This window comes from Thalassophryne amazonica, chromosome 3 (assembly GCF_902500255.1).
Source record: "Thalassophryne amazonica chromosome 3, fThaAma1.1, whole genome shotgun sequence".
NCBI classification, from domain to species: domain Eukaryota; kingdom Metazoa; phylum Chordata; class Actinopteri; order Batrachoidiformes; family Batrachoididae; genus Thalassophryne; species Thalassophryne amazonica.
The window spans coordinates 124,086,500-124,108,871 of NC_047105.1; the positions used below are offsets into that span (position 1 = coordinate 124,086,500).

General features: G+C 40.7%; 1 protein-coding gene and 1 long non-coding RNA gene across 2 annotated transcripts in view; both read right to left on the bottom strand.

The window, feature by feature from the left end:
* Positions 1-22,372, bottom strand: part of wnt4 (wingless-type MMTV integration site family, member 4) — a 112,830-nt gene that overhangs the window by 21,031 nt on the left and 69,427 nt on the right. The window lies entirely within an intron of this gene.
* On the bottom strand, positions 604-20,686 carry LOC117507544. The gene is made up of 3 exons (XR_004559744.1): positions 20,674-20,686; positions 13,657-13,666; positions 604-797 (listed from the first exon to the last, which is right to left on the bottom strand). It is a non-coding gene; the product is annotated as an uncharacterized LOC117507544 (long non-coding RNA).

The window sequence follows — 22,372 nt, forward strand, 5'->3', positions numbered from 1 at the left end:
CAACATGAAAACAGATATATATTTTTTAAATTCTTGAAAATTGATTTAAAATAAAAATCTAGGAAATCACATGTACATAAGTATTCACACTATTTGCTTAATATTTGTTGATGGAGCAGTTACAGCCTTGAGTCTTCATGAATATAATGCCACAAGCTTGGTGCCCCTATCTTTGGGCAATTTGTCCATTCTTTTTTTGCAGAACCTCTCAAGCTCCATCAGGTTGGATGGGGAGTGTCGGTGCACAGCCATTTTCAGATCTCTCCAAAGATGTTCAATCAGATTCAGGTCTGGGCTCTGGCTGGGCCACTCAAGGACATTCACAGAGTTTTCCTGAAGCCACTCCTTTGATATCTTAGTTGTGTGTTTAGGGTTGTTGTCCTGCTGAAAGATGAACCATCACCCCAGTCTGAGGTCAAGAGCGGTCTGGAGCAGGTATTCATCCAAGCTGTCTCTGTACATTGCTGCATTCATCTTCCCTCAATCCTAACTAGTCTCCCAGTTCCTGCTGCTGAAAAACATCCACACAGCATGATGATGCCATGACCATGCTTCACTGTAGGGATGGTGCCTGTTTCCTCCATACATTACTCCTGGCATTCAAAGAGTTCAATCTTTGTCTCATCAGACCAGAGAATTTTGTTTCTCATGGTCTGAGAGTCCTTCAGGTGCTTTTTGGAAAACTCCAGGTGGGCTGCCATGTGCCTTTTACTAAGGAATGGATTCCGTCTGGACACTCTTGCAGGCCTGATTCGTGGATTACTGCAGAGACGATTGTCCTTCTGGAAGGCTCTCCTCTGTGGAGAGAGAAGAATCTTCCAGGATGCAAACAGGATGCACCTGAGCTCAGTTCTGACCTTCATTTCAAAGGCTGTGAATACTTATGTACATGTGGTTTTTTTATGTATTTATTTTATAAATTTGCAAAAATAAAAAACAACTAAACAAACAACAACAGCCAAAACAAAACAAACAAACAAAAAAAAAACTTTTTTCACATTGGGGTATTATGAGGTATTGTGTGTTTAGAATCTTGAGGAAAAAAATGAATTTCATCCATTTTTGAAAAAGGCTGTAACATAAAAACAACGTGGAAAAAGTGAAGCACTGTGAATACTTGCCGGATGCACTTTATTTATGTGTGTGTGTGTGTGTGTGAGAGAGAGAGAGAGAGAGAGAGAAAATACACTGAAAATGTGTTAGTACTTTTAGCAGCTGTTGACTGCTTCATCTGTTAGGTCCACTTAATGTGCGATTACTGAGGAAATAAGCGGCCCATAACTTTTAATTAATGTAAATTGTTTAGATTGTTGTTATTATATACACACTGTTATTATTATGATCAGTATTATTATTATATTTTATTATGACTTATTTTTTGTCATTTGCTTTTTAAATAGACCCCAAAGAAAATAAGTGTTTTCACTTTTTTGTTATCCATGTATTTTTAACACATTTACAATCATATTATGTACTTGCATTGAACTTACAAAATAAAATCATGCATGCATGTGTGCACACACGCATGCAAGCCAGAATGTAATTAGCAACGTTAGCTAATATGCAGTTTCTCCAAAAATATTAGTCCGAACAACGTTCCGGTTTGGCGCCGTCTATCCTTGACCCAAAATACACTAGTATTCCAAACAGCAAATGTCAGCTGTCCCCAGTCACATGCATGCAGAGCTTTTTGTTTTTTCTGCATTCTATTGCAAGCAGGTGCTTTTAATTTTTACACACACACACACACACACACACACACACACACACACACACACACACACACACACACACACACACACACACACACACACACACACACACACACACACACACACACACACACACACACACAAACAGAGACGGTGGTGGAAAAAAGCAATACTCTTCAGTCATGGTTATGACAACATGACACTTAACTAAAATGACTAAACCAATTGACAAAAAACACAATAAATCAGTAACACGAACAACACTGTTAAACTAACATGAACCACAATAACAACATTTGAAATCCCAAAACTCAGAACCCCCATGGTGCATTGCAGCACGATGTCCATTGTGTACTGGTTTGCTAAAATTGCTAATTTCTCCAAAAATATTGGTCCTATCAACTTTACATTTTCATAGCGTTCATCCTTGACCCAAAATATATAAGCATACCAAACGGCAAATGTCAGCTCTACCTGGTTTCTGCGTAATTGAAGCTACACACGCGTACACACAGAGGTCACTTGGCTCTATATATATATATATATATATCCTGCTAAATTAATTAAAATTGTCTTAATGAAAATTCTAAAAACAGTGCAAACAATCAGTAAACACAATAGCATTAATTATACATAAATAACACTACTACTACTACTACTACTGCTGCTACTACTACTCCTGCTTCTACTACTACTCATAATAATAATATATGGAGTGTGAGCTCGGTAGATGGATTGGGGCAGCATCTGATGTTTTTTTCTGGATGCTGTACCGGACCATCATGATGTAGACGGAGCTGAGCCAATTTACCAGTTGATTTACACTCCTATCCTCACCTATGGTCCTGAACTTTGCCTAAAGACCGACAGAATAAATTCGCTGATGCAAAGAACGGAAATGAGATTCCTCCATCATGTATCTGGACTTACACTCTAGGAGGTACTCAGAGTACAGCCGCTACTTCTTTGCATTGAAATGAACCAGCTGAGGTGGCTCAGGCATCCGGTGTGGATGCCCCCCGGTGGTCTCCCTCGAGATGTCTTCCAGGCACATCCAAATGGGAGGAGGTGTAAGGAAGACCCAAGATATGCTGGAGGGATTATATTTCTCATCTGTCTTGGAAACTCCTTGGGATACCCCAGGAAAAGTTGGAGGACTTGGCTGAGAATAGGGAAGTGTGGGATGAACTGCTTAGTCTACTGCCACCACAACCCAGACCCAGGTAAGTGGCAAAAAATTAATGATGAATAACAATCTGCATAATTCTTGCTAAATTATCAATACAAGCCACAAATACAATATAAGCAATCTGACAGGACAAATTTCAAAATGTTTTTGGACAATTATAAAATCATTTCATGACATCTTTTTGTCATTATTATGTACGTGACGTGTCCCCGCGGTGAACACAGCTTTTCTATGGTTTTCATGTCAACCTATAGTCTGTACATTATACGGATTTTTCCGAGTTTCAGAGTCATACGGACGTACAAATAAAGTTGGATATTCAGGGTTTGGTCTGTAATCAACCGTTTCTGCAGCACGACTTCACTTTGAAGCCGTGAACCATTGAAGCAATGCTTCGATCCACTAGCTCGTTGGTTCTTTGATTCGCTGCTCTTCAGAAACGGTAAGTCCGCTTCTTAACCCCTCTCAAAGCCATTAAAATACCTTGAGTCACTTTTGTGTGGATTAAAGTCACTAACTGGGACTCTTGTCTTGTTGCAGTCAAGAAACGAGAATCGTCCTCCGTTCCGTTGACACAGCTTCAAACGCTACGTGTCTCTCTGCTGAGACAGAGTCCGCTCGGAATAACTTCAAAACGAATTGCCGCTTTAAATAAAATGACACCTCTTTCCAAATGTTGTAATAGAGACAAGAAACAACAATCAAATAAAAAATTTTTTTCCTCCCAAAATGAGACATGCTGTATTTCTTTATAAATTACATCCTGACGTGCAGCACAGCAGCTGCAAGAGCTCAGCTCAGATATATGGAAAGACATTCATGCCAATAATGTCTGAAAGGAAATGCTTTTGACAAAAACTACAGATTTTGTTTATTCCTATTTATGTCCAGAGATCAAGGATCCACCATGCAGAGTTTATTATGTCCAAAGTTTAAGGATCCAATGACCAATTTCATATTTATTTACTTTAAGACTCAATAAAATGTTCAATTTCAAATCAATTTCAATTTAATGGGCTTATAAAGTGCCAAATCACAACAAAATCTAAATATACTAAAACAAATACATCACAATTGTACACATATCACAATTGTGGTATGTGCACTCAACAAAAATATAAACGCAACACTTTTGGTTTTGCTCCCATTTTGTATGAGATGAACTCAAAGATCTAAAACTTTTTCCACATACACAATATCACCATTTCCCTCAAATATTGTTCACAAACCAGTCTAAATCTGTGATACTGAGCACTTCTCCTTTGCTGAGATAATCCATCCCACCTCACAGGTGTGCCATATCAAGATGCTGATTAGACACCATGATTAGTGCACAGGTGTGCCTTAGACTGCCCACAATAAAAGGCCACTCTGAAAGGTGCAGTTTTATCACACAGCACAATGCCACAGATGTCGCAAGATTTGAGGGAGCGTGCAATTGGCATGCTGACAGCAGGAATGTCATCCAGAGCTGTTGCTCATGTATTGAATGTTCATTTCTCTACCATAAGCCGTCTCCAAAGGCGTTTCAGAGAATTTGGCAGTACATCCAACCAGCCTCACAACCGCAGACCACGTGTAACCACACCAGCCCAGGACCTCCACATCCAGCATGTTCACCTCCAAGATCATCTGAGACCAGCCACTCGGACAGCTGCTGAAACAATCGGTTTGCATAACCAAAGAATTTCTGCACAAACTGTCAGAAACCGTCTCAGGGAAGTTAAGCTGCATGGTCGTCTTCCTCATCGGGGTCTCGACCTGACTCCAGTTCGTCGTCGTAACCGAATTGAGTGGGCAAATGCTCACATTCGCTGGTGTTTGGCACGTTGGAGAGGTGTTCTCTTCACGGATGAATCCTGGTTCACACTGTCCAGGGCAGATGGCAGACAGCGTGTGTGGCATCGTGTGGGTGAGCGGTTTTCTGATGTCAGTGTTGTGGATCTAGTGGCCCATGGTGGCGGTGGGGTTATGGTATGGGCAGACATCTGTTACGGACAAAGAATACAGGTCCATTTTATTGATGGCATTTTGAATGCACAGAGATACCGTGACGAGATCCTGAGGCCCGTTGTTGTGCCATACATCCAAGAACATCACCTCATGTTGCAGCAGGATAATGCATGGCCCCATGTTGCAAGGATCTGTACACAATTCTTGGAAGCTGAAAATGTCCCAGTTCTTGAATGGCCGGCATACTCACCGGACATGTCACCCATTGAGCATGTTTTGGATGCGCTGGACCGGCGTATACAACAGCGTGTACCAGTTCCTGCCAATATCCAGCAACTTCGCACAGCCATTGAAGAGGAGTGGACCAACATTCCACAGGCCACAATTGACAACCTGATCAACTCTATGCGAAGGAGATGTGTTGCACTGCATGAGCCAAATGGTGGTCACACCATATACTGACTGGTATCCCCCCCCAATAAAACAAAACTGCACCTTTCAGAGTGGCCTTTTATTGTGGGCAGTCTAAGGCACACCTGTGCACTAATCATGGTGTCCAATCAGCATCTTGATATGGCACACCTGTGAGGTGGGATGGATTATCTCAGCAAAGGACAAGTGCTCACTATCACAGATTTAGACTGGTTTGTGAACAATATTTGAGGGAAATGGTGATATTGTGTATGTGGAAAAAGTTTTAGATCTTTGAGTTCATCTCATACAAAATGGGAGCAAAACCAAAAGTGTTGCATTTATATTTTTGTTGAGTGTATGTATATTTAGTCATGGACATGATGAATATTGTTACCTGCTGGACTGTTTCTAATTTTGATTGGTATCAATGGAAAATGTCTTCTGTGAACTGTCTGTATCTCAATATATTATTATTAAGAATATATGCAGTCATATTTTTATTGATTTTATCAACTGAAAAAAAAAAATCATATATAGATTCAGGTATAATTGAAAGATTTTGGCAATAAATTTGATCCTGTTTACAGTGAATTTTTGTTATAGTGTTGTTTTTTTAGGACATCATATTTATACAATAAGAAGTGTTCACTATGGTCCATGAAGTATAATAAATATATTAAAAAAATGCATCTGTCAGATTTTCACTCTGGATCCAGCCCTGATCACTCATGCTGTTTGATTACCGTTTGATATCACTAACCTTCGGATCTCCTCCTGCACAATATGTGACCCTTAACAGGACTAAGCGGGTTCAGAAAATGAATGAATGAATGAATAAGTAATGTACACATTTATTAACCTCACATGCACACATGCTTGTGAAAGTAAATCAAAACTATTCCATTAACTTAAAAAGTCTGATCAATGGTTAGTCGTCCCAATTTAATCAGATTCAATTCAAATTTTTGACACTGTTTTGCTGGAGCAGCTCTTCAAAGCATGCTGGGTAAAACTTACACAGCAGTTAGTGATGCATAATTAGCAAACATGTTGGACTTTAACCCTTAAAAAATGAAGCAAGGCTACATTCCCATGAGGCTGTGGGAATGTTTTGGTTAAATGTCTGGTTGTGAGGACACTGAGAGGAGGGAAAGTGGCTTATCGTGCACGCCACCTCCAGGCCAGACGGGTCACAGAGATACAGTGCGCACACTCCAGCGTCATATCTGCAGCTGCACCTGACAGAAATAGGCTGCTCATCACTGTAGCGTCTACACTCTCAGCACGGCGGCTAATCACATGTTGAGTCTGAAAAATGTATTTTTCTTCAAACAAGCATCACGTTTTCCATGTTTGAGGCATTTCCTCCTTTTCGTCGCTCAGGATTAACATGTTCGTATGTTTAAGTTTAGAAACAAATTCTGCCACCTTCAAAGAAGAAACATGGATCAGGGATCACGCACGCACACACACCTACGGTCAATTTAGTGTCACCGAGCTAATGTGCCTGCTTTGATGGTGGGAGGAAACAGGCCCCCTGAAGAAGCCACACCGAAATTTTGCAATATAACATTTGTTCGCAGTCCAAACAGAGTTAAATACACTCTATTATAGAGTGAAATCAGCTCTACCGTCTTGTCAAATCACATTTTTCAACTCCAATAAGAGTTGTTCACAACATGATAGAGTTGATTTTACCCTGTGATAGAGTTGATTTAGCACTGTGATCGAGTATATTTAACTCTATCTGAACTGGGACCAAATGTTATGTATATTTTATTCTGCAGCAGTCATGTTTATAATAAGGCACATTGTAATCTCAATAACAAGTCACATCAGGTCCCGATTTGAGAAATAAGTGCTGTATAGGTCCCAAGGCCCATTGATGCCGCTGGAGTTTGGAGTCGGAGAAGAAAGTTTGATCATATTAGCCTAATGTCAGGCTGCCTTCACTGGCTTCCCGTCAGTGTGAGATCACAGTTTAAGGTTTTGTTCTTAACATACAAATTCCTTCATGGACGAGCACTTCTTTATCTGGCTGAGTTAACCCTCTGGGGTCCGAGGGCATTTTTTGGACAGTTCACTAGCCTGGCATAAATGTTTTATTATGGCTGTTAACAGCTCTCCCTGCATCCCACAATCAAGTTTTATGTCTCTTTTTTCAGGACAACCTGTTCTTTCATAATATATATGCTTTTGTTGTGTTTTATAAGTGTAATAAAGGTTTACAATCCAAAATAACAACGGAAAAAGTAAAGTGAAAAATAATTTTCCACACACATTTATTCAAAACACACAGCAAACTATAATAAACAACTATTTTGACACTTTATAAAGGTAATTTGAGGTCTTGTGTGAAAGACTGTACAACAAAAAGTTCAAACAATAAACACAGATGCACATTTTGAACAATATATACAAAATGGTCTATGTGTTTATGCTCCAGTCTGAGGAGCGGCCCCTCTCCCTCACCTCATTGATGTGGTAAACCGTGCTTTACACCAGAGGGAGAGAGCCACAGAGTAATCCAGTAACATTCAAATGCAAACTAGTGGAGCAATCCTGATAGTTACACACTCTTTGTTTGAGCACTTGAGATTGTCATGTGAGGCTCTCTGTCTGCTTTCACTTTTGCTGTGCATAATGGCGCAGGGCGCATTGGAGCTGTTAGGGGGCTATTCAAATGGGCCAACTTGTAAGATATCACTCTTGAAAATGATCTTTGGTTTATCACGTGAGGTAAATCTGCCCTACGATTGGATTTTGGAAAACCATGTAATGGTGAACCAATTCCGATTGGACACTCACATTGCACATGTCATCACACAGCTTCTATGAGGAGTACAAAGATGGCCGACGGTGGATCGAAAGTCTGGGGAGTTAACTTTTCAGCAAAAAAAGTAAGTTTCTATCTCATATCATTAAAAAAAGTTATAATTTAGTAAAGCTTGGTCCCAGCCATCGTATACGACGGCGTCGGCCCCAGAGGGTTAAACCTTATGTGCCAGCCCGTGCTTTTTCTCATCATATGCCTGTTCTGAGGAATATTCTGCCTGCTTAAGTAAAACAGTCTGATTCCACTGATTCATTCAAATCCACATTAAAGGCTAATCTGTTTTCTCTTTTGCATGATTAATATTATCCTGCAGCCGGTTTGCTCGGTGTAAGCATGATCGTGTTAGATGTCAGAGGCTAAGCTGTGTGGGACCTGGTTAGTACTTCGATGGGAGATGTCTTTGGAACACCAGGAGCGGTATGCATTTCTCCAGGTAAAACTGGAGTTGCATCAGGAAGGGCATTCGGCGTAACACTTGCAACAGATACCAATGCAGATCTGTTTCTATTTGCTGTGGTAACCTCGGACAAAATGGGAGCAGCCAAAGGGACAACAACAACAACAACATTATCCTAATTTTTATGTTTGTGCTCTGGCATGCACTGTCAACTGTGGGACCTTATATGCAGACAGGTGTGTGTCTTTCCAAATCATGTCTAATCAACTGAATTTACCCCAGGTGGACTCCAATTAAGTTGTAGAAACATCTCAAGGATGATCAATGGAAACAGGAGGCACCTAAGCTTAATTTTAAGCTCAAGGCCCTGAATACTTATGCCAGGGGTGGGCAATCATGTGCCATGAAGGGCCGAGACACTGCAGGTTTTCCTTGCTACCATCTTAGCAGGTGATTTCATTAATATTCGGGTGTCTCAGTAGTTGATTTCATTGATGACCAAGTGTTTATGTTCAGGGGAGAAGCTCATCAGCAACCCACCTGCTGAGGTGATTGGTTGCAAGGAAAACCTGCAGTGTCTCAGCCCTTGTTGCCCACCCCTGACTTATGCACATGTGATTTCTTAGTGTTTTTTTATTTTTAAAAATTAGCAAAAATCTCAATTTTTTTTTACATTGTCATTATGGGGTATTGTGTGTATAATTTTGAGTGGAAAAAAATATTTCAACCATTTTCGAATAAGGCGGACAAATTGTGGAAAAAGTGAAGTTCCTGATTGCTGTTCATTGGAGGATCACTCCAGTGCTTATCTCCGGATTTTATGTCTATGACTCCCATTGGATAGGACCAGTCCAACACAGTTTACTTCCTCTGCCAAGACCACTAACCATTTCCAGCTGAGTGGGCTGAGACAATGCAGATGAAGTGTCTTTGTCAAGGACATAGACAGGCAGCATAAATGGATTCAAACCCATGTCTACATATTGGCAGGCTAGCTCCTGATCCACTCAGCAACCATGTGTGAAAACTCTACTTTAAAATGAAACAGATTCACAGAGTATGGTGATTGTTCACATTAGTTGAGATATGATGGATTTAAATAGTTGACCAGGAGTCTTTGAGATTTTGTCCTCTTCTGAGATCATGTGGATTCGACCAATTTTAAAGATTTACTATCATAATGAAATTTTCATAATCCTGAAGTTAAAAAAAGACCCCACACTAAAATCTACATAAAATCAAAAAGCAATCTGGATGGGCTCAAAGGAGTTGATCAGAAGGTCCACAATCCTTGTTTGCTCTGATTTGTATGGCTGCTTGCAAACATTTGACTGTTCTTCCAGTAAAATTATTAGCAGGTCAGTGTTTTAGTCACATTCAGTCAAACACAACACTATCTTTTTGTCCCCACAAACATCTGCTGAAGACAGTGTCTTAATGTCAAAATGTCTCTTATTAAAGGCAAATGCCAACAAAATGAACTTGAAGGTTATTATTATTATTCCGCAGAAATCAACTTTTCCCTCCCTTTAAGATTTCTGAAGCTTCTTTTATGAGTCTTGGGTTATGAGTTCTTGAGACCACACATACCTCGTTAAGCCCTTTTTGCCCGTCTTGGTCAACCTGCTGCATGTTTGCAGACTGCACACAAATCAGCAGAAACAAGACTGACTTATAAAACTTTCAAATGCATCACAGGGATGTGCTGAAAGCAGAGATAAACCCAGCTTTATGACATCAGAAAGTTAATTTCCTTTATCTTGGCTATGTCAGCTACAAGTCACAACAGAACTATCAGTTTTGTAAACAAATATGCAGTATTTGTCTTGCCATGGGAGTAATGATGGCAGCAATACTAATACTGAATTATACCGAAAGGGTCAGCTAATATACTGATTTGAATGTTTATTACAGAGGCCCTTTTTTTGAATAGTATAAAAACCTCATTACTTCCACAGATATAATATATTGAGATGTTTCATGCCTTATAGCATGTCAGAATTTAAATTAAAAATGTCAAAGCCAAAATGATAGAATGCACATGTGTGGGCACCCTTTAATAAAGTAAGTCCTACAGTATGTAGGCCCTGAGGCCCACTGGTGCAGGTGCTTATCTCTGGATTCTATGGCTCCCCCCTGGCTGGGGTGACAGGTTATATTACCAGCCAGTAGTGGGAGTATTTACTTAAAATAACCTAGGGAAGTTTTTTCATTCACAAATTCCAAGTAAATTTTACAAGAGGGATTCTTAAGTAAATTTTAGTTGCATATATTAGTTTTTCTAAAATAATAACTCAAGTAACATTTACTAGCAATTATCAATTGAATATTTTCATTGAATTTTGCTTTGTCTTTATTCATAAAAAGTAAAACTTTTCAGCTGTTCCCCTTGTTTTTACTCAAGCGTGCAATTTAGAACTAGAAATTAGGCGGGGGGTGGGGGGGTGGGGGGGGGACGAAGTGCGAGGCCTGCAGGGCTGAAGCCCATAGGCTGGGGGTCTGGGGGCTGCTTTAGGCCCTCAGAAGCCAACGGTTTCTAGAAGATAAGCTCAGATGCATTCTGAGCATCCAGAACAGTAATTTTAATGTTTTGAGAAAACCATAAAGTGCACACCATTTGACTTATGCAATTTGAAACTGTGGATATAAGTACTTTATTCTGAGAATAGCCAGCATTGATTTTATTAACATCCTGGTGTAAATAAGGTATCACCACATGTGTAGAACTCAAAAAGAATGATAGGTTGAGTTTTCATTAAAAAAAAAAAAAAACAACTGCAATGTGGTAAAATGTATTCATAAATATGAAAGAACAGGCGCTTAATTAATAATTATTAACTATCGCATGCTGTATTTTTTTTCTCAAGATTTGTTTTTGCATAAGTTTGAAAAAAAAAAAAAACAGATCATAAGTTTAGGATAAATTACTTATCATGAATTAAATTTTCAAAGTGGCACTAATGACAACACTTATACTGAACATAATTTCACTTGCATAGACTGATTTTGGAGATCAAGCAATAATTGCAAATGGGCTTTCTGAGGTCCCAGATAGCTTTTCTGATTTCCTTTTCTAACTTTCAGAATTTAGTAAATTAGCATATGGTCCATTGATACTTATGTGTAGACACTAGTCCCTAGAGGCAACTATTTTTGGTTTCAAATCTGGGCAAATGCAGTTCCAGAAAATTCAGAATGTGACAAACAAGAAACAGGTGTTGTAAACAAGTCAATGCTGCTAAAAATACAAACTTGCAGAAACAAAGATACTATTCTGACATGGTTTTGCATATAAGACTGACATGGTTTGCACATAAGACTGGCATAGCATGTTTCAAGTACACACATATATGTCAGAAGGTGGGGGGACATAACATATTCTGTCCCCCCTGGTTGAAAAGATGGGGGGGACATGTCCCCCCTATCCCCCACCAAATTGCGCCCATGTTTTCACTCAAGGTTGCCATAGCAGATCCATTTTGGATCTGCATGTTGATTTGGCACAAATTCTACACTGGATGCCCTTCCTGACGCACCTCCACATTACATTGTTTTCACTCAGAGTCACCACAGCAGATCTTGGATCATTAGTTCATGAATGTGTTCATTATAAAACAACCATCGATGCATCTTGATGCATCTTGATGCATCTTTTTTCGAAACAGAATTCCTTTTGTTTCACTGTCTGACAAATTTTAATACTTTTAAATAATTAAGTATAAGTATATTATATATTATATATAGTATATTATTAAAAATAACTATTTTTAATATTCCATGGTTGGCAGAGGTGTTGCCAAGTGGTTAATGCACTTGGTTTCAGTGCAAAAGGTTCCCGGTTCAAACCCCACCCCTGCCGCATTTCTCCATGTTATGTGTAGGTCCATCAGGAAGGACATCCAGTGTAGAATTTGTGCCACATCAACATGCAGATGCAAATTGGATCTGCTGTGAAAACCAGGGGAACAGCTGATAAGTTTTACTTTTTATGAATAAAGACAGAGTAAAATTGAATGAAAATATTCAGTTGATAATTGCTTGTAAATGTTACTTGAGTTATTCTTTTAGAAAAAACTAATATATGCAAGTAAAATTTACTTAAGAATTCTCCTTGTAAAATTTACTTCGAATTTCTGAGTGAAAAAACTTTCCTAGGTTTTTTCAAGTGGATATCGCTCCAAATTTTTTTCAGTGTAGTCGAACCCCTTATCCCACTGATGTACCTGCTCCACAGGTATGATGTAGAGCTACTATTTAATATAGCACAATAAAATCATCACTTTTATATCCAGTTTTGTTTTGACAAGCCCAGGGATGGATACGGGAACATTTCCAAGTCAAAATCTTTTTTTTTTTAAGAAACTGCTCCACTTCACCAAGAAAACTGGGTTTTTAATCAGATTTATATCATCATTTTAATATTGAGTGATCGCTGAAGCTGTGTTTATGTTGTCATGTACACTCTCTAAAAATGAACCACTGTCTCAACAAGAAAACGTGATGCAGAAATTTGCATAGGCTTTTTTTTTTAAAGTTATTTCAACTTACCTGAAGTTATTTCAACTTAAATAGAGATGTCTTGTGGCATTAACTCAGTTAAAAGTTGAAATAACTAAGTTGAAATAACTTTAAAAAATCTATGCAAATTGTTACATCAATTTTTAAAATGTATAAAATGTGTGCAATGTTCCTCTAAAAATATCAAAAATATCAAAGTTTTTAAATACATATAACTTGATTATACTCTTTAATTAAAAAGAAAAAGTTTCTCAAATTATTTTTTTCTATTTTTTATTATGTCTAACTATCTACACTCTAAAAAGGAACTGCTGTCTCTGAAAAAAACTGTAAGAATTTGCATAGATTTTTAAAAGTTATTTCAACTCAAATATTTCAACTTTCAACTAAATTAATGCCACAAGACTTCTCTAGTTAAGTTGAAATAACTTTTTTAAAAATCTATGCAAATAGTGTCATCACTTTTTTCTTTTTAATACAGCGGTTCATTTTTAGAGTGTATTGTTTATATATTCTATAAGAAAATAAAGGCCACTGACACAATTGTTTTTCTTATTTGACCCTTGAATACAAATTGTTATTGAGATATTAAAAAATAAAACATATGGTTCTTCCAGAGGTCTGATAGGTCAAACACCTCTCCACATCTTCATTCACCCTCTCATCTCCTCGTCACAGTGGTCTGATAATCTCTCTGTTTGATGGCCTTCTTCTTCTTCTCTTCCCTTCCAGACAGCCTCATTATTTACCACTCATCACCGTGATAATCCCACTCCCTGCCACTCCACCACATCTGAGCCACGTCCACTCATATCCACTCTCACATGTGACCTCACCCTCAAACGGTTGACTTTGCTTCCTCAGAAATGACACCGTGGCCTTGAAGCCAAATAGATATTCAGTGTCTTCTAAGTTTAATTGTTACATCCCCTAATGTGCGCTTTTCAGCGATGTTCTGTGACATGCTTTTTAGTCCTCATGGTGTAAAAGTTAGCACTGGTACCAGCCAAAAAACAGGTGCATTTAGTCAACAATCAATTAAAACTTCTCAATTGAACACAGCTGATCTCTCTCTTTAAAAAAAAAAATATGAATGAATCTACTCCAGAGTAGCTAAATTTAATATTAGGCATTTTACAAAGTAATAAATCAATCAAACTTGTTGCAGTCCAAATAGGCATACCATTACATACAATACATAAAACAAACATATAGCGTAAAAAGGCATTATATCAGCTAATATTAAAAAAAAAAAAAAAAAAAAAATGTGGGGCGTCCCAATGTTTTCCTCACTATAAATTGCTTTTCTATCAATTACAATTCACAAATCATTTTTAAGACAAATCGTTTCAAGACATTTTTTTAAATTTTATTTTATTTATACAGTGGTCCCTCGTTTATCTCGGGAGTTACGTTCTAAAAAGAAGCTGCGATAAGCAAAATTCACGAAGTAGTCAACTCTATTTTTTGCAATTATTATAGATGTTTTAAGGCTGTAAACCCCTCACTACACACTTTATACACTTTTCTCAAACAGGCATTAACATTTTCTCACTTTTCTCTCCTGTGTAAACGCTCTCTTTTTTCTTCTGGGCGAGAAGATTATAAACAGACATAAGCAGAACTCTCCCTTCGCTCACTGCCTCCGGAGGTATAGTTGCGGGACCCGCAAAGAATCCAAGTCCTCTCTCAGTGGCCACGGAGCTCTGCGGCTGCGGTCAACATCCGCATCAAAACAGTGAGCGTAGTCTCTGGACCTGTTGCCAGATTTGGCACAGCTCCGCACAGCAGACAGGAGGGCGGTGTGAGTGGCCCGCTGCTGCGTTTACTGAGCCCGCAGACTCAGTAAGCGCATCGGAGGCAGTGAGAGCAATCGTGGTGATGCCGACCGGTGCCACGACCGGCCCGCCTGATAAGGACACAGAACACAATGCGCTGTTAAAAAAAAAACATGGAAAATTGCACCAAAAAAAAAAATCCGCGAAACTGCGAGGCCGTGAAAGGTGAACCGCGTTATAGCGAGGGACCACTGTATTACCTTCATCTCTCAATATTATTCGATGTACTGTTGCACGCATCATCAGCCCTACACATGGACCTGTCGTGCTACTTTCAGACATGCAGCTAGGACAGTTTACCAAAGTGTCTGACACTGAAATAATTCAAGATTCAGCCACGGGTTGTAAGGTGTCCACCAGTCCTTCCAGCCTGCCACCTGACAATGCACAGCAACATATGGCCATTTCATCTTCATTTGAACGATGTTAAAAAACACAGGTTTTCATGGTGCATTGTAATGTTTTATGTGACTGCAGCTGAAAATTCACAGAATTAAACCACAAATAAAAAAAAATGTAATGCAATGCTAAAATGACCTTGGTTGTATAAGCATTGTGTTCTTTATAATTTGCAGTTGTTTAATTAATTATTATGATCCAATTATCTTACATACAATTTGTAGATGTTCAGTAAAGCCCCTCTATCAATCACTTAATCAAAAACAATATTTACGTATTAACAGCGTCTGAAGGAGGCCTGTGCGTGTGTGTGTGTGTACATGAGCTTTTGACAAAAGCGGAAGTTGTGCAAATCAAGGAGTATATGTAGATCACCCTCTGTGCATTTGCAGGTATTAATGACACAAATTTAACTCCACAGGAAGTTAACTTTGAGTTAGCTTCAAAATGTCTTGTAAATGACTCCAGAGGTATTACCAGGTTACAAAAGCAGCGTTTTCAGTTTTAGAAGTGTTTATTTCTCACTATCTTTTACATAATATATGACAAAGAGGATATATTTACACATAAACAAAACTGAGTTTTGCAGCTAGCTACCAACCTGTGACATCACCATGCTAACATTCAAGAAATGTCTTGTAAATAAGTTCAGAGGTGTTATTAGGTTCCAAAAATGGTGTTTTCAGTTTTAGAAGTGTTTATTTCTCACTAGGTTTTACATAATATATGAGAAACATGTACATAAACCAACCCAGTCTCACGGATTGTCATGATTCAGCAGCATGGGATATATATTAATCTATTTGTTCATCATTGTCATGGTTCGGTCCTGTTCAAGACTTTGATTCCTTCTTTCTTTTCCTCCTCTTCAGCTCCTGCTTTGTTTTATTAGTGGATTATTTTCATCATGTGTTTATTCTGTGTTCCATTTTGCTTTGTCACTTTGTTTCTTTGTCACTTTGTATTCCTTTGTCATGATTCAGTTCCATTCTAGTTTTGTCTTGCCAGTTTGTGTTTTCATTTTTATCATGAATTTATCACATTTACTGTATATGCTTAGTCACATGTTCTGATTATTTTTTTTATCATTGGTGTTGCTCATTAGATTTGCAGTTCAATCCATAGTCATTTTGCCTTCGTCAGTTATTGTATTCTCTTGTCTCAGCCAGTAAGTGTTTCATCCTAGCTTTGTTTAATTTAATGTTCCTTGTTTTTCTCTCTTTAGACTTGTCACCGTATTTCTTAGTTCTGCCCCTTTTTGTTTCGCTCACACATTATTGATTGTCTAGAACGCGTCACGTTATTCAATTAGTTTTTCTGTCACCTACTTATCTTGCTTTGCACTGCTTTGTTTTGCCCTCCTGCACTTTCTTGCCTTTCTTCCCTCTTCTTTGTTCACTAAACCCCACCTCCTTCCAGAACCTTCCACACCTGCTCCATATCACCCTGATTAGTCTGCTCCTATTAAAACCCACACAGTTCCACAGCTCACTTGATTGTTGACTTTGACCACTTTCTCGCCTCTCATCTTGTCCAGTTTGCACTCTAGTATTTTTGACCTTGCTTGTGTACTCCGTCCTCCGCCTCGTCGTAGCCCTGAACTCTGCCTGTTTTTGACTCTGCCTTTGCTCTGCCTGCTATACTCCTTGACGCCGTTGGTATGAACCCTGCTCATTTCTTGACCAAGACCCTGCCTGTTCCATGTCTGGTACCTCTGCCTGTATGTCTGACTTCATGTGTACCAAACCCACTGCCTGGTCATCAGGTAAAGCTACTTATTCTCCACAACCAACCATGTCTGCAAGTTTGCACAGGTCTCCTGCTGCTTCTTGCATCAAACCATCACCAGCCCTGATATTGTCATATTGTCACAAAAAGTGCCAAATTTTCATCATGGGAGCACAAATTCATTCTAATTCATTCTGTGATGGCTGCACGTAATTAAAAGTGCAGCGGGGGGGGGGGGGGGGTCAGGGGTGGTTCAGGTTAGGGTTGGGGGTAGGGTTAGTAATAGTGAGTTAAAAAAAACCCTGTCATGAAAATTTTAATCATTTTGTGACAGGAGGACGATAAACAAAATGTGAGACTGGGCTGACATAAACACACAAAACAAAGCGGTTTTGGAGAGAGCAGCCACTGACGTCATGGTGCAGCTCTACTCTGACTGGCTTTCACCCCTGCCACTCAAAAACAAAACAGAACAGATTGAAACAGAATGTGACATTTTATTAACCTCTTAAAAGATATCAAGGTTAGCCATCTTTGAACTTGTCCAAGGTCTGTGCCCCAAGAAGGTTCCCTGTGAATTTGAAGACTGTGGCCGTGATAGGACTGGACTTATGCTGAGCACAGACAGACAGACAGACAGACAAACAGATAAACAGTTGGACAGATGGACGCAAAGCCTTTGCAATACCTGATGGCCATATTTGATGGCCCTCGGGTAAAAACTGATATTAAAAATTTGTAAAGCCACTCTGACAGCTGGCATTTGTAGCGTTTAAAAAACAGAGACAAAGCTGAAAAAACACTGTCCAGGAAGCAGCCACATGACCTGCAAGGGTTAAACACCACAGAACCCATGTGAACCCATGTGTGAACCCATGCAGTGGCCACCAGTAGTGGCGCTGAGGCCTGGTGAGTACAGCACGCCAGTCGCTGCCATGAACACTCCAGCCACATGCCTTCTGTGTGACAGTGGTGACAGTACCTTCTTAAAGCGGAAAGATAACGGTGCTGAGATCAAGACTGGATGATAAAATCATTTGCAGTATTCTCTGACTGGGGAAAGTTTTTGTGAAGTGCCAGGGAATCCTGGACCTCACAATGTGAACCGCTGTCCTCGAGCTGTCTGAGGTTATTTGTGTTCCCACGTCTTCCCTGACCAATGCAGAGCGAGTCCAGTTCATCTCTGCCCAGCTCCAGTCTGGTCGACTGCAGTTGTGATCCTCCCATCAAAGCCACGTGTGATGTCTGATACCTTTTTTGTTGGGGAGCAGAACCTTGGACGGGGTTCTGAGTGTGGGTCAGAACATCCAGCTGGGAGACCGTCAGAAAGAAAGAACACCGAAAACCAACAATGACAGCAGGACGCTGCCCTCTGATGGGCAGCAAAATCCCCCAAAAGACATAAAAAGCTGGACATGGTCCTGCTGGCCTGACACTGACCCTGGAAACGTTTCATAAACATTCAGTTGTGTTTCAGGCCTCTGAGGCTTTATCTGTTCGTTCTGCTGCATACAGCCTTCACTCTCAGCCAAGGTTAACAAAACACCCCAAGAAGGAGACAGAGGAGTCCACCCATGGAAGGACAGACACACACACCTTCATCCCCCGTCTCATCATTCCTCTCCTTGTGTCTCTCTGCTCTGTGCCAATCGCGTGCCTCCATTCCAGGGGCCTAAAGCCCAGTGGAGCCAGTGGTGTTGTAAAGGCTGCCATGTGTAATGCAACACAAACACACAGCGTCCTGCGAACACACCACAGGCCAGGTGGAATGCTGCTTAACACACACACACACACACACACACACACACACACACACACACACACACACACACACACACACACACACACACACACACACACACAGAGCCTCAAGGGAGGCCAGACATCAGACAGCAGGAAACACATCTGATGAACAGGGAATGTCAGCTAACACTAAAATAGTAGATACCACACAATGTGCATGTGATCTGATACCAACTCACATGAAGCGCCGTCGACTGAAAACAAGAAAGAAAAGTGACTGAGAGCATATGACCATCGCAGAGCCACTGTCAGGTTTGCTTGACGTCATCATGTGACCTCAATGATGACAGAGGACTCATCAGAGAATCTCTCTCTCTCTCTCTCTCTCTCTCTCTCTCTCTATATATATATATATATGAGGTCTGTTAGAAAAGTATCTGACCTTTTTATTTTTTGCAAAAACCTGATGGATTTGAATCACGTGTGCTTGCATGAGCCAACCTGGGCATCATTTTTCGGAGTCCAGCATGTCCTATGAGGCTTCAACACAGAGTTGCTTTTGTTCCGCCGTCAGCAGCTTCGGCATGAATTTCGCTGCAACTCTTTTCATGGCCAAATCTTCTGTCACAGTGGAATGTACTGAAAAAGTGCTGATGTCCACCTCTTCCGCAATTTCTCGGACAGTCACACAACGGTCCCACATCACCACAGCGTTCACTTTGGAAATGATCTGGTCATTTCAGCATGTTGATGGCTGACCGGAGTGCGGCTCGCTCTCCACCGTTGTGCGGACGTATTTAAACCGGTTGTACCGCTCCTTAATCTGTGTGATGCCCATAACATTGTCACCGAAAGCTGTCTGAATCTTCCGAATGGTTTCCATCTGGCTGTCGCCCAGTTTCTGGCAAAATTTGATGCGGCGCTGCTCCAGTCGTTCCGCCATTTTCCTTGCAATGAAAATCCGACAAGAGACTACACACGTCCTCACACAAAGGCTGCTTGCCAGCAAATGACGCAATCGACAGGCGTGAAAAAATTCACGCATGCACACAAAGGTTCAAGGTTGGCTCATGCAAGCACGCGTGATTCAAATCCATCAGGTTTTTGAAAAAAATAAAAAGGTCTGATACTTTTCTAACAGACCTCGTATGTATATATACGAGGGTAGGCTGAAAAGTTCTAAGGCTCCCCATGAAGGAGTAATGCATTAACTGCATTATAGTGAGCCTTAGACCTTTTCAGCCTACCCTCGTGTGTGTATATATATATATATATATATATATATATATATATATATATATATATATATATATATATATATATATATATACAAGGTCTGTCAATAAAAACAGTCCTTTTTATTTTTTAAAAAAATTATATGGATTTGAATCACGTGCGATTACATCAGCCAAGGTTGAACCCTCGTGCGCATGCTTGAGTTTTTCCACGCCTGTCGATGACGTCATTCGCCTGTGAGCACGGCTTGTGGGAGGAGTGCTCCACCCCCCTCGTCGGATTTTTTTCTTGTGAGAAAATGGCCGAACGCTTGGAGCAGCGCTGCTACATTAAATTCTGCCAGAAACTTGGCGACAGCCAGGCAGAAATGATTCGAAAAAATCCAAACGGCTTTCGGAGATGAAGCCATGAGCAGCACACGGATTAAGGAGTGGTACAACCAGTTTAAAGACGGGCGCGTAACGGTGGAGAGCGAGCCGCGCTCCGGTCGGCCATCAACGAGCCAAAATGACGAGATCGTTTCCAAAGTGCACGCTGTGGTATGCGGGATTGTCGTGTGACTGTCCGAGAAATTGTGGAGGAAGTCGCCATCAACAGGACTTCGGCACATTCCATCGTGACGGAAAATTTGGGCATGAAACGAGTGGCGGCGAAGTTCGTGCCAAAGTTGCTGATGGCGGAGCAAAAGCAACATTGTGTCGAAGTCTCACAGGACATGCTGGACTCCATTCGCACTGATCCCAGCTTTATGGACACCATAATCACCGGTGATGAGTCCTGGGTGTACGGGTACGACCCGGAAACCAAATTCCAGTCGTCAGAGTGGAAGCATTCTATACTCAACAAAAATATAAACGCAACACTTTTGGTTTTGCTCCCATTTTGTATGAGATGAACTCAAAGATCTAAAACTTTTTCCACATACACAATATCACCATTTCCCTCAAATATTGTTCACAAACCAGTCTAAATCTGTGATAGTGAGCACTACTCCTTTGCTGAGATAAACCATCCCACCTCACAGGTGTGCCATATCAAGATGCTGATTAGACACCATGATTAGTGCACAGGTGTGCCTTAGACTGCCCACAATAAAAGGCCACTCTGAAAGGTGCAGTTTTGTTTTATTGGGGGGATACCAGTCAGTATCTGGTGTGACCACCATTTGCCTCATGCAGTGCAACACATCTCCTTCGCATCATCCGTGAAGGAGAACACCTCTCCAACGGGCCAAACGGCAGCGGATGTGAGCATTTGCCCACTCAATTGGTTACGACGACGAACTGGAGTCAGGTCGAGACCCCGATGAGGACGTCGAGCATGCAGATGAGCTTCCCTGAGACAGTTTCTGACAGTTTGTGCAGAAATTCTTTGGTTATGCAAACCAATTGTTTCAGCAGCTGTCCGAGTGGCTGGTCTCAGACGATCTTGGAGGTGAACATGCTGGATGTGGAGGTCCTGGGCTGGTGTGGTTACACATGGTCTACGGTTGTGAGGCCGGTTGGATGTACTGCCAAATTCTCTGAAACGCCTTTGGAGACGGCTTATGTAGAGAATGAACCTTCAATACACGAGCAACAGCTCTGGTTGACATTCCTGCTGTCAGCATGCCAAATTGCACGCTCCTTCAATCTTGCGACATCTGTGCATTGTGCTGTGTGATAAAACTGCACCTTTCAGAGTGGCCTTTTATTGTGGGCAGTCTAAGGCACACCTGTGCACTAATCATGGTGTCTAATCAGCATCTTGATATGGCACACCTGTGAGGTGGGATGGATTATCTCAGCAAAGGAGAAGTGCTCACTATCACAGATTTAGACTGGTTGTGAACAATATTTGAGAAAATGGTGATATTGTGTATGTGGAAAAAGTTTTAGATCTTTGAGTTCATCTCATACAAAATGGAAGCAAAACCAAAAGTGTTGCGTTTATACTTTTGTTGAGTACATCGCCAAGACCGAAGAAGGCGCGCCAAGTGCGCAGCAACATCAAGGTAATGCTGACTGTTTTTTTTACTCCCGTGGTGTGGTACCACCACAAGTACGCACCCACAGGTCAAAAACATAACAAAGGAGTATTACAGGGATATCCTCTGTCGTTTACGTGATGGTGTGCGGCGCAAGAGACCAGAGTTGTGGGCCAGAGGAAATCGGTGCCTCCACCACAACAACGCGCCAGCTCATTCCTCTCATTTAATTCATACTTATTTGACCAAAAACCAGGACTCCGGTGGTTCAACAGGCGCCTTACTCTCCTGACATGGCCCCTTGCGACTTCTGGCTCTTCCCAAAACTTAAAATACCATTAAAAGGAACGCGATTTGAGACAAGAGAGGACATCATGGCTGCGACGATGGCGGAGCTGCGCGCCATCCCGAAAAAGGCTTTCTTGGAATGCTTCCAACAGTGG